Below are 12,870 nucleotides of genomic sequence, written 5' to 3'. Positions count from 1 at the left end.
GACTCGTTAGGTTGATGCGAGAACCCCACTCAGATGAGATCCCTTGAAAGTATGACTGTCTTACGATTAGTCGTTTTGGCGGTGATACTTTCAACCTCGACCTATGATTCTGAGGACCTTTTGTAGAACCCTGAACGTGTGGCTTTTAGGACAAATGGTTGTGTAGTGTTGACCTATGAGACTTAGGACTCATTGGGTTAATGTGAAAACCTCACTCAGAATAGATCATTCTTTGAGGATATTATTGTCTTACGAGTAGTCGTTCTGACGATAATATTGTCAGGTGTGATCCATGACTCTGGGAACCGTGTCTAGAACCGTGGAGTCGATGGTTGTGTAGTATTGACCTGCGAGACTTAGGACTCGTTGGGTTAATACAAAGACCTCACCTAGAATAGATCCTTTTTAAGATATTATTGTCTTACGATTAGTCGTTCTGACGATAATATTCTTGAATTGGGTCCATGACTCTAGGAACCTTTTAAACCCTAGAGCCTACCTGTGTTTGGTTTTCCTATTCCTGGAACATTTCCTCCATGAAGTAATTAATCAGAATGTTCCAATGATCACCTACCCAACTGTACATACATAAACATAAAACATTTCATAATCATAACACATATGACATGTGCATATTTTCAAGGGACCTAAAGACTCGTTTGATTGCAGGCATTCAGAAGACATGGGTAGCAATCAAAAAAGTACTTATTCATTCAAGTTCAGGAATCCAAAGCTAGGATTGATTAAGGGGTTGATCTCAGATGTGAAAAAAATCAGAAGGAACAACTTTTGTGTTGAGTATGGTGACCTGTTGACTATCATGAACACCGAGGTGGATGCTTGGGCCATTTTCACGTTGGCACAATTCTATGATCCTCCCTTGCGGTGTTTCACATTCCAGGACTTCCAGTTGGCGCCAACACTTGAAGAGTTCTCACATATAGCAAACATTGGTATCAAGGATGAAGTCCCTTACACCGGTCTAGGGGAATTTCCTACACATCAACAAATAGGTTCAGCTATACGTCTAGATAAAGCGGAAGTGAAGGCTAATCTTGGACCAAAAGGAGGCACTTCAGGATTCACTTTGAAGTTCTTAGTGGGAAAAGCTTCAGATTTCAAAAGTAAAGAAGATTGGGTCGCTTTCAATGCTGTGTTAGCCTTGATACTCTATGGGATTGTCTTGTTCCCAAACATTGATGACTTCGTGGACATGACTGCTATACGCATTTTCTTGCTCAAGAATCCCATTCCCACCTTGCTTGCAGATGTTTATCACTCTATCCATTGGAGAAATGAGAAGAAGGGGGGGATGATCCAGTGTTGCGCTCCTTTACTGTATAAATGGTTCTTATCTCACTTACCAAGCGAAGGGCCTTTTATTCAGAACAAGGATAACCTCAAGTGGTCTCAAAAAATCATGTCTCTCAGTGCCAATGACATCACCTGGTACTCTCGTGTTTATGATGATGTGGACATAATCGTCAAATGTGGCAACTTCCATAATGTGCCACTCATAGGAACTCGAGGTTGCATCAATTACAATCCTGAGCTTGCTATGCGGCAACTTGGGTTTCCTATGAATGACAAACCAGAAGACAAGTTGTTAGAAGGTTTCTTGCTGGGAGAAGGAGTGAAGGACGTTGATCTGGTGAAGAGGATAGGTCGTGCCTGGACTAAAGTTCGTAGAGAAGGAAAAAGGGAGCGTGGAAAGAAGAATTGTATAGCTAGAGGGCCATATACAAGTTGGGTCCAAGCCAGAGCTTCTCAAGACAAACTACCATACCCTTATGAGCCTCCAATGCATACAAATCCTCCAGAACCTACTCACGTCACTATGGAGGAAGCTAAAGAGCTCAAAGTTGTCATCCAAAGTTTGGAAAAAGAGAATGAAGAGCTACGGTTGAACCTTCTCCGGATTACTGAAGAAAGGGATAATCATAAGTGGGAGCTTGGGCGGAAGAAAACACAACTTCAAGCAAATATGGAAAGGACTGATAAGGAGGAATATAAGAGAAAAAGAGTCAAACAGGGGTTAGATCAGGCTGAGAGCTGCTTGAATACCGTTAAAAGCCAACTGAAAGAGGCTGAGAGGGATTGTCGTGAGAAAGAGAAATGGTGGAAGCTCGCCACAAAACAAAAGAAGGAGATAAGAGAGACACTTGAGGCTGAGATAGCCAACCTCAGTGTTTCACTCCGTGAATCAAAAGAAAGGGAAGAACGAGAACGCCGCAGTAAAGAGAGTGCTCTGGCTGCTACTCAGGTTACACCTGAAATATGGAAAGGAAAGTGCCAGGAGGTTGAAAATGCTAATGAGTGGGAACGATACTGGAGAGGCCGGCATGACTCTTTGCTACAAGAAGGTGAAGATTGGATGAACTCAAGGGAAAATATGAATGCTAGTTTGGCAGCCTGCGAGGAAACCATCCAGTTTTTACATGAACAAAGAAATGAGTATCGAGACAAGTTTGCCAGTTTGATAGACTTCTGTAATGGCATGGCTACGAATGTGCCTTTGATGCTAAGATGTGCTTTGGAAGACATAGACAATGACAACATCCCTCGTTCAGTGACTGAATTTATTTATCTTTGTGAAGACATGATAAAAAGGTTCAAAGGAGAGTTGGAAGATCTCAACAAACAGAAGCCTGCGGTTTGACCTTTTTTTTATGTTGTACTTTCCTTTATGTTTGAAAGAATATTTTGTACTCAATCCTTGTACTCTATTTTAAATTGATTGAATGAAGGATTTTGAGTTTCTTTTGTACAAAAAAGTTTGGTTCCATTCTTGTTTTATTCCCCGTGATCTCTTTGAATGCTTGCTAAGTTACAAGGAATCTAACACGGTTCCCTGAAAATAAAATTGAACATAAGCATAAAAGACATTTTTAAATCCACGTGCATTAACATATGCATCATGCATTTCATTTCTCAAAACAAAAACTCATTCCATTTTTCCTCGTGTCCAGTAGTTCAAGCTGATTCCTCAACGTGCATACGCTACTCGCTCCAACACAAGAAGAATCATGGATGTAGTTAGAGAAGAACAAGCTGCCTTCAGAGAGGAGATGGACTCTGTCAAAAGTAAGATCGAGCAGATCTTTGAGGCTATACAAGCTCTGGCTAGAAGGGAAGAAGAGGCTCGTGTTGCCGCTGCTGCAAGGAACGATGCTCTAGTTCAAGGGGTTGCTCTTCAGTCCGGACCTTCAGTTCCTATTCCAAATCCCGTTATCTACGGTCTTCCTCCAGGCTTTGTTCCACCGCCTGAAAGAAATCATGTGCCTCCACCTGCGCATACTTCTGGAGTAGCTGATGGAGTCCCTGTGCAAGGACCTCCGTTAGTCAATCAAGTGGCCATTCCCCGCACTGATGAGGAGCTCCAGGACGAGTTTGAAATGCAGAATTACAATGGAGCTACTCCAGTGGTCATCCCTACTGCTGCCCAAGATTCTGAGGCTATCTTGATGTGTCGTGCTCTGGCCGAAAAGCTAAGAATCTTGGAAGGACATAACTCAACCCGTTTAAGTGCCTTGGAGATGTGTCTAGTCCCAGACGTGGTGATTCCTCCAAAATTCAAAGCGCCTGAATTTGAAAAATACAAAGGACTCACATGTCCTAACATACATTTGAAAATGTATTGCAGAAAAATGGCTGCCTATGCCAGAGATGATAAGCTCATGATCCATTGCTTTCAAGACAGTCTAACTGGGGCATCTTTGGACTGGTACATGCAGTTGGAATGTAGCAACATCCACACTTGGGATGAGTTGGCTGAAGCATTCGCAAAGCAATACAAATATAATACTGACATGGCACCAAACCGTACTCAGCTTCAGAGTATGGCCCAGAAAGACAATGAATCTTTTAAAGAATACGCACAACGCTGGAGAGAATTGGCTGCAAGGGTGCACCCGCCGCTGGTTGATCGTGAATTGATTGACATTTTCATGGGAACCTTGCAGGGCCAATATTATGAAAGATTGATCAGTAGTGTGTCCACAGGATTTTCTGACATGGTGATCGTGGGAGAAAGAGTAGAAGAAGGACTAAAGAGTGGTAAAATCCAGGGAGGTTCCAGCAGTCAACCAATCTTGAAGAAGCCTTTCAACGGATTCAAGAGGAAGGAGGGTGAGACTAGTGCCATTTCTTCTCAGCGGAGGGTACCACCCAGGGCTCCTGCTCCTCTGCCTTATTATCAGTACCCTTACGTAGCGGCTGCCCAATATCCAACCATGCCTTACCGTCCAATTGCTCCTGTTCCTATTCCAGCTCCGGTACCTCACTATCAAGTTCCAGTTCCTCAATATCAAGCTCCACAACCTCAGTTCCAGACTCCTCCACCCCAACATCAACAGAGAAATCAACAGAATAATCAACCACGTCCAGTTCAACAGCAACGGCCAAATCAACAGAGGCCATATCAACAGTACAATAATGTGAACACCACTCCTATCCCAATGACTTACACTCAATTGCTACCGTATCTGATTCAGAATGGGACTGTCGTGCCAAGGGCACTACCTCCAATGCCGAAGCCGCATAAGCCTTGGTATGATGAGAATGCTAGATGCGCCTTTCATGCTAATTCAGAGGGTCATACAACAGAGAACTGCAAAGTGTTCAAGCTCCGGGTCCAAGAGTTGATAGATCAGAAAATATTGTCTTTTGCTGATGTTCCAAATGTGGGGAACAATCCTTTGCCTAAGCATGATGGTTCAGGTGTCAATGCTATAGAAAGTTCAACTGATGATGGATTGATAAAGGATGTGTCCAAGTTGAAGACTCTTTTAACAGTGGTCCATGCTAGATTAATGGAAGCAGAAATGATGAATGGAGTACATGATAATTGTGTGGTGTGTTCGTCCAACCCTGATCAGTGTGTTGAATTCAAAATTTGTCTTCAACGTTTGATGGATCAGAGGGTTATTCAGTTCACCAGAGCAAAGATTGGTGAGGATGTTGCTGTGATTGTGCCTATATTTGATCAAGAGAGGCTTCCAAAGCCTTTTGTGGTCCCTTATCAGAGAAATGTTGACCTAGAGCCAGTGAAGAAGATTGAGCCCATGGTTATCCATGTTCCCGCTCCATTCTCATTTGACAGTACCAAAGCCGTGCCTTGGAACTATGAGCCTGTAGTTTATGTGGGTAACAAACCAGTAATCTTGAAAGATCCAGACGTGACTAACATCGCTGGAGCTAGTGGTGTGACTCGAAGTGGAAGGGTTTTCGCTCCTGAAGTGATCCCAAACAAAGAAAGTGCACCAACAGTTGAACCAACAAAGGGGAAAGAGGTAAATCCTCCAGAAGAAGGAGAAGGCTCATCTAAGAAAGCAGTGACTACTGAAGAGGATAGAGAATTCTTGAAGATTATCAAGAAGAGTGATTACAAGGTCGTAGATCAGCTCAACCAGACTCCTTCAAAAATCTCAATTCTTTCTCTACTTATGAGTTCTGAGGCTCATAGGACTACTCTATTGAAGTTCTTGAACGAAGCTTATGTGGCAGAAGACATCAGTGTTATTTAGTTTGATAATGTGGTTGCTAATCTCAATGCTACTAGTTGTTTGATGTTCACTGATGATGATTTACCCCCTAATGGGCGAGAACATAATATGGCGCTTCATATCTCCATTCAGTGTACATATGTTACTTTGGCTCGAGTACTGGTGGATACAGGTTCATCCTTGAACGTGTTACCTAAGACTACCTTGGCACAATTGAATATTGAAGGGGTGCAGATGAGACCCAGTGCTTTGATAGTTAAAGCTTTTGATGGGTCTAAGCGAACAGTTATTGGGGAGATTGACCTCCCAATCCTGATTGGCCCTCAAACTTTCCGTATTACCTTTCAGGTAATGGATATTAGGCCTGCCTATAGCTGTCTGTTAGGTAGACCTTGGATCCATGCTGCTGGAGCTGTCACCTCGACACTTCACCAGAAGCTGAAGTTTGTTACTTCTGGTAAGCTGGTATCAGTATCCGGAGAGGAAGATATTTTCGTCATCCATTTGACTTCTTTCAGATACATTGAAGTAGGTGAAGACATTGTTGAAACTCCTCTCCAAGCCCTTGAAGTGGTCAATGTGGTCCAGACTAAGCCGAAACTTGTTGAAGAATCCAAGGGGGTCATGACCTCGTGGAAGAGTGTGAAAGCTGCAATTGAAGCTGGTTGCCCTGGAAGTTGGGGCACAGTGGTTGAACTACCAGAGAAGAAAGACAAGTGTGGATTAAGATATCAGCCGTCTATTGAACTTTTCAAAGATCAGAATATACATCAGGGGAAGGTTCCTAGCATCCAGGAAATATTCTCCAAAGCTGGTTTCCGAAGTGATGATCAAGTGAATGCTCTTGAAGATGAAGATCTAGATTTGTCCAAAATGGTATTTTGTGGACCTCCGGATGCTGCTCTCACTAACTGGAAGGCAACAAATGTTCCGGATATAGTTTCTTGTTCAAAGTAATTTACTGTTTTCTAAAACATCCAATGTCATGCCCAAGGCATATGGATAGCTTTGTAGGGCCCATTTTGTGTTAATATTTAAGCCTTATCATCAATACAAAGCACATTTTTTGAGATCCCTGTCTTTCATCTTTTTAATTTATTTATTTTTTTACAAACAAATAAACAACAAAAAAATGGCAATTTTTATTTCACATCACTTTCATTTTTCAAAATCTTCCGCTAAAAAGAAAAATCATTTCCATGCAGATCATTAATAACTGGATCCATTGAACACGACAATGCTATAATTCCCTATGACTTCGACCTCCCGATTAACCAAGCTGAAGAGGATGGTAAGGAAGACTGCGAACTCCCAGAAGAGTTGACCAGACTTTTGAAACAAGAGGAAAAGATGATTCAGCCTCATCAGGAACCAGTGGATGTGATCAATCTGGGGACTGAGGAGGATAGAAAGGAAGTCAAGGTCGGAACTGCTTTGAAGAAAAATGTGAAGGAGGAACTAGTCAAGCTACTACATGAATATGTGGATGTGTTTGCTTGGTCATATCAGGATATGCCAGGACTCGACACCGACATAGTTGTGCACAAGCTTCCGTTGAAGCCGGAATGCCCGCCCATCAAGCAGAAGTTGAGAAGAACTCGACCAGACATGGCTGTCAAGATCAGAGAAGAGGTCAAGAAGCAGTTTGATGCAGGTTTTCTAGCTGTTGCAACTTACCCGCAGTGGATTGCTAACATTGTGCCAGTTCCAAAGAAAGATGGGAAAGTTCGAATGTGTGTAGACTACAGAGACCTGAATAGAGCTAGTCCCAAAGATGATTTTCCGTTACCTCACATTGATGTATTGGTAGATAACACAGCTCAGTTCTCTGTATTCTCCTTCATGGACGGATTCTCAGGATATAATCAGATTAAAATGTCTCCCGAAGATATGGAGAAAACAACTTTCATTACACCATGGGGCACTTTCTGTTATAAGGTAATGCCTTTCGGCCTGAAAAATGCTGGGGCAACCTATCAAAGGGCCATGGTGACTCTTTTCCATGATATGATACATAAGGAGATTGAAGTCTATGTGGATGACATGATTGCCAAGTCTCAGACAGAAGAGGAGCATGTTATTCATCTGAAGAAGTTGTTTGTAAGATTGAGGAAATATAGATTGCGCTTAAACCCTGCTAAATGCACTTTTGGAGTCAGATCTGGAAAGCTTCTAGGATTCATTGTGAGCCAGAGAGGCATAGAAGTTGATCCTGACAAAGTCAAAGCTATTCAAGAGATGCCAGCACCTCGGACAGAGAAGCAAGTCCGTGGTTTCTTGGGCAGATTGAACTATATTTCCAGATTCATCTCGCATCTGACAGCCACTTGCGAGCCAATATTCAAGTTGTTAAGAAAAGATCAAGCTGTTAGGTGGAACGATGATTGCCAGAGTGCATTCGATAAAATCAAACAGTATCTGCAAGAACCACCAATCTTAGTGCCACCAATTCCAGGAAGGCCTCTCATTATGTATTTGACAGTACTCGATGAGTCCATGGGATGTGTACTGGGGCAACATGATGAGACGGGTAGAAAAGAGCATGCTATCTACTACCTGAGCAAGAAGTTTACAGAATGTGAAATCAGGTACTCCATGCTAGAAAAGACTTGTTGTGCATTAGCATGGGCTGCTCGTCGCCTAAGACAGTACATGATTTGTCATACAACAATGTTAATATCCAAGATGGATCCCATCAAGTACATCTTCGAGAAACCTGGATTAACTGGCAGAATCGCTCGCTGGCAAATGTTGTTATCAGAATATGACATTCAGTATGTAACCCAAAAGGCCATTAAGGGTAGTGTGTTATCAGAGTACCTTGCGCACCAGCCAGTGGAGGACTATCAATCTATGAGACTCGACTTCCCAGATGAAGACGTCATGTACATAAGAGACTATGAGATTCCAGGCCCGGAAGAAGGACCCGAACCAGTATCGCGGTGGACGCTCGTGTTCGATGGTGCCTCAAATGCATTGGGTAACGGGATTGGGGCTGTTATAACTTCTCCAAAGGATTTTCATCTTCCCTTCACGGCAAGGTTATGTTTCCAATGCACCAATAACATGGCGGAGTATGAAGCATGTATCTTGGGAATTGAAGCAGCTATTGACCTACGAATCAAGATTCTTGAGGTGTATGGAGACTCAGCACTTGTCATCTATCAAATCAAAGGAGATTGGGAGACCCGCCATCCCAATTTGATCCCATACCGAGAGCATGTCATGAAGCTAATCCCGTACTTTGATGAGATTAATTTCCATCATATTCCTAGGGAGGAGAATCAGCTAGCCGATGCCTTGGCTACTCTGTCATCTATGTTCAAGGTCAAGTGGGCTAACGAATCACCTGCTATTACAATTCAACGTCTAGACGAGCCAGCACATTGCTTGGCTGTTGAAGCAGAAACAGATGGCAAGCCTTGGTTTTATGACATCAAACGATATCTTGAAAAGCACGAGTATCCAAATGATGTATCCATCACAGACAAAAAGACCTTAAGAAAGTTATCAGCCAATTTCTTCCTAAGTGGTGGTGTTCTATACAAAAGAAACTTTGATTTAGTTCTGCTCAGATGCGTGGATAGACACGAAGTCGACCTACTCATCAAAGAAATCCACGAAGGTTCTTTCGGCATTCATGCAAACGGACATGCAATGGCGAAGAAAATCCTTAGAGCTGGTTACTATTGGTTGACAATGGAAACAGATTGTTACCACTATGCCAGGAAATGCCACAAGTGCCAAATTTATGCTGACAAGGTGCACGTGCCACCTACTCCTCTGAATGTTTTATCAACTCCATGGCCATTCTCAATGTGGGGCATAGACGTGATTGGTATGATTGAGCCTAAAGCTGCAAATGGACATCGGTTCATTCTGGTTGCCATTGACTACTTCACTAAGTGGGTAGAGGCAGCTTCTTATGCCAATGTGACAAAGCAAGTCGTCACTCGATTTATCAAGAAAGAGATAATTTGTCGCTACGGAACTCCTAGCAAGATTATCACTGATAATGGATCAAATCTGAATAATAAGATGATGAAGGAGTTGTGCGAGAATTTCAAGATTGAACATCATAACTCGTCACCTTATAGGCCAAAGATGAACGGAGCTGTAGAGGCAGCTAATAAGAATATCAAGAAGATCATTCAGAAGATGGTGAAAACTTATAAAGATTGGCACGAGATGCTACCCTTTGCTTTGCACGGATATCGAACAGCTGTTCGCACTTCAACAGGGGCAACCCCTTTCTCACTAGTCTATGGCATGGAGGCTGTACTACCGATAGAAGTTAAGATTCCCTCACTGAGAGTCTTGATGGAGACAGAATTAGAAGAAGCAGAATGGATTCAAACCAGATTTGACCAGCTCAATCTAATCGAGGAAAAGAGGATGACAGCGTTGTGTCATGGTCAGTTATATCAGAGGAGACTCAAGCGGGCGTTTGACAAGAAGGTCCGACCTCGAGAGTTTAATGTAGGTGAACTAGTTTTGAAAAAGATAATCTCCCTCCATAAGGATTCACGTGGCAAGTGGATTCCAAACTATGAAGGACCACTTGTGGTGAAGAAAGCTTTCTCTGGTGGAGCTTTAGTTCTCACGAACATGGACGGAGAAGAGTTGACACACCCTGTCAATTCTGATGCAGTCAGAAAGTATTATGCCTAAGAAAAAGATATGGATAATAAAAGCTTGCTAAGTTGAAAACTCGAAAGGGCGACTTAGGCAAAAAATGAGCATCCCGGTGAGTTGAAAACCCGAAAGGGCGGCTCAGGCAAAAATTAGGGATAAACAAAAAAATTAAGCCCGGTAAGTCGAAAACCCGAAAGGGCGACTTAAGCAAAAAAGGGTAAAATCTCCCGGTGAACTGAAACTCTTAAGGAGCAGTTCGCGCAAAAGTTAGGGAATATCCAAAAGCATAATACTGCAGCGACATAAGTCAACACTACAACAAAGCTCAGATGGAAGAAAACAGTCCAATTATCATCTCCAGAAGCAAAGTAATGAGGACTAGAGGACATAGGGGAAAGTAGCAAAGTTGTATTTCGTTGGAAAATCAGTTAAATTTTTTGTTGCCATTTACTTGCTTTCTTTCTCTGTAATCTCCTCTTAGAGGGGTTTACATCTTCATGAACCTCATGTATGAGTTATTCTTCTCATCAAATAAAATTGTTCAGTTGAACATTGCTTTACCAATTGTTTCTGTTTTTCTGCTTAATGTCGCTTTTTATTTTTGATAAGATAAAAACATTAAAATAGTGGAAACGACAAAGCTTTTGAAAACTTTAAATTGTTTTGATTTTGAAAGTATAAAAGGAATTTTTGTTGGTTTACAATAATGCATCTGGTTCACAAGACGTGGGACTTTTCCTGGATCGTTGTAATCTAAGGCAAGTTTGAAATGGATTTTCTTCCAGAAGCAAGAAGTCCTCATTGAAGCCCGCTTGGCGGAAAAGCAGAAATCAGAGTTTTTCGCAACAAAAAAATTATTTCATGGTGTCACTGCTATTCAAGACAAGGCGTTGGGGAATCCGAGCTTGATACCTACAAAATGCATAAACTAATATACTCATGCATTCATATTCATTTTGCATATCATGTACAAAAATAGATCATGCATAAACCTCAGCCGGATTCAGCAACCTCTAAAGGAAGTTCAATATAATCCTCAGCAAACCAAGATGCAAGAGGTGTTCTCAAGAGTAGAGCAATTATCTTCTCCAGCACTATAGTATTTTCAGAATACAGTCATTGTTGGTAATGATTCTTAAGACGAGTTTCTTCCCCAGCAAGGTGATTGGTTTTCTTCCGTTGGAACTTTGGTGTAAACAGATTTTCTGCTTGGTTTCCCCAGTAGATATCTCCACACAGAGTTTCTCCAACATTGTATTTTCTCCAGCAAAATTTCATGAACTCCCCAACAAGTCTTTGGGATCTTCTCATTCCCTAAAAGAGTCTTCTGTCAGCCAAGAGCAGCTGAATATGCGGTTATTCCCCAAAGGAAGCATTTTGTTTATTTCCCAGCAATTTGCTTCAACCAAGAGCAGTTGAATGCATTAGTTTCAGCCAATAGCAGCTGAATACTATTTTATTTTCCACCGGTTTACTTCAACCAAGAGTCGTTGAATGCATCAGTTTCAGCCAAGAGTTGTTGAATATGACATCTTTAGCCAAGAGCAGCTGAATATGATCATTTATTCCCCCAAGAGTGTCTTCCTTCAATGAAGAATGTCTGAAGACCAGTTGAGCATGTTACCTTATAACAAATCCATCCCAGATATCTAATTTCAGTCAAGAGCAACTGAACATGATTCTCTCATCCCTAGTCATTTGCATGCCATCTGAGAAATCAAGAGCATTTCTCAGTACATTTACATTCATGATTAAGAAATGAAGAGTATTTCTTAACTCATTTGCATGCCATCTGAGAAATCAAGAGCATTTCTCAATTCATTTACATTCATGATTAAGAAATCAAGAGTATTTCTTAACTCATGTGCATGCCATCTGAGAAATCAAGAGCATTTCTCAGTACATTTACATTCATGATTAAGAAATTAAGAGTATTTCTTAACTCATCTGCATGCCATCTGAGAAATCAAGAGCATTTCTCAATTCATTTACATTCATGATTAAGAAATCAAGAGTATTTCTTAACTCATCTGCATGTCATCTGAGAAATCAAGAGCATTTCTCAATTCATTTACATTCATGATTAAGGAATCAAGAGTATTTCTTAATTCAACTGCGTATCATTTGAGAAATCAAGAGTATTTCTCAATTCATTTACAGTCATGGTTAAGGAATCAAGAGTATTTCTTAATTCATCTGCATATCATTTGAGAAATCTAGAGTATTTCTCATTTCATTTACATTTCGTGATTAAGGAATAAAGAGTATTTCTTAACTCATCTGCATTCACATGATTAAGAAATCAAGAGTATTTCTTAACTCAACTGCATATCATATGAGAAATCAAGAGTATTTCTCAATTCATTTACATTCATGATTAAGAAATCAAGAGTATTTCTTAACTCATCTGCATGTCATCTGAGAAATCAAGAGCATTTCTCAATTCATTCACATTCATGATTAAGGAATCAAGAGTATTTCTTAATTCATTTGCATTTCATCTGAGAAAATCAAGAGAATTTCTCATTTACATTCATGATTAAGGAATCAAGAGTATTTCTTAATTCATATGCATTATCATGATTAAGAAATCAAGAGTATTTCTTAACTCATACATATTTCATTTACATTCATGATTAAGAAAACAAGAGTATTTCTTAACTCATCTGCATGTCATATGAGAAATCAAGAGCATTTCTCAATTCATTTTCATTCATGATTAAGGAATCAA

Source organism: Lathyrus oleraceus, chromosome 5, assembly GCF_024323335.1.
Source record: "Lathyrus oleraceus cultivar Zhongwan6 chromosome 5, CAAS_Psat_ZW6_1.0, whole genome shotgun sequence".
Classification (NCBI taxonomy): Eukaryota; Viridiplantae; Streptophyta; class Magnoliopsida; order Fabales; family Fabaceae; genus Lathyrus; species Lathyrus oleraceus.
The sequence above is the reverse complement of the archived record's forward strand: the minus strand, read 5'-3'. Positions refer to the sequence as shown.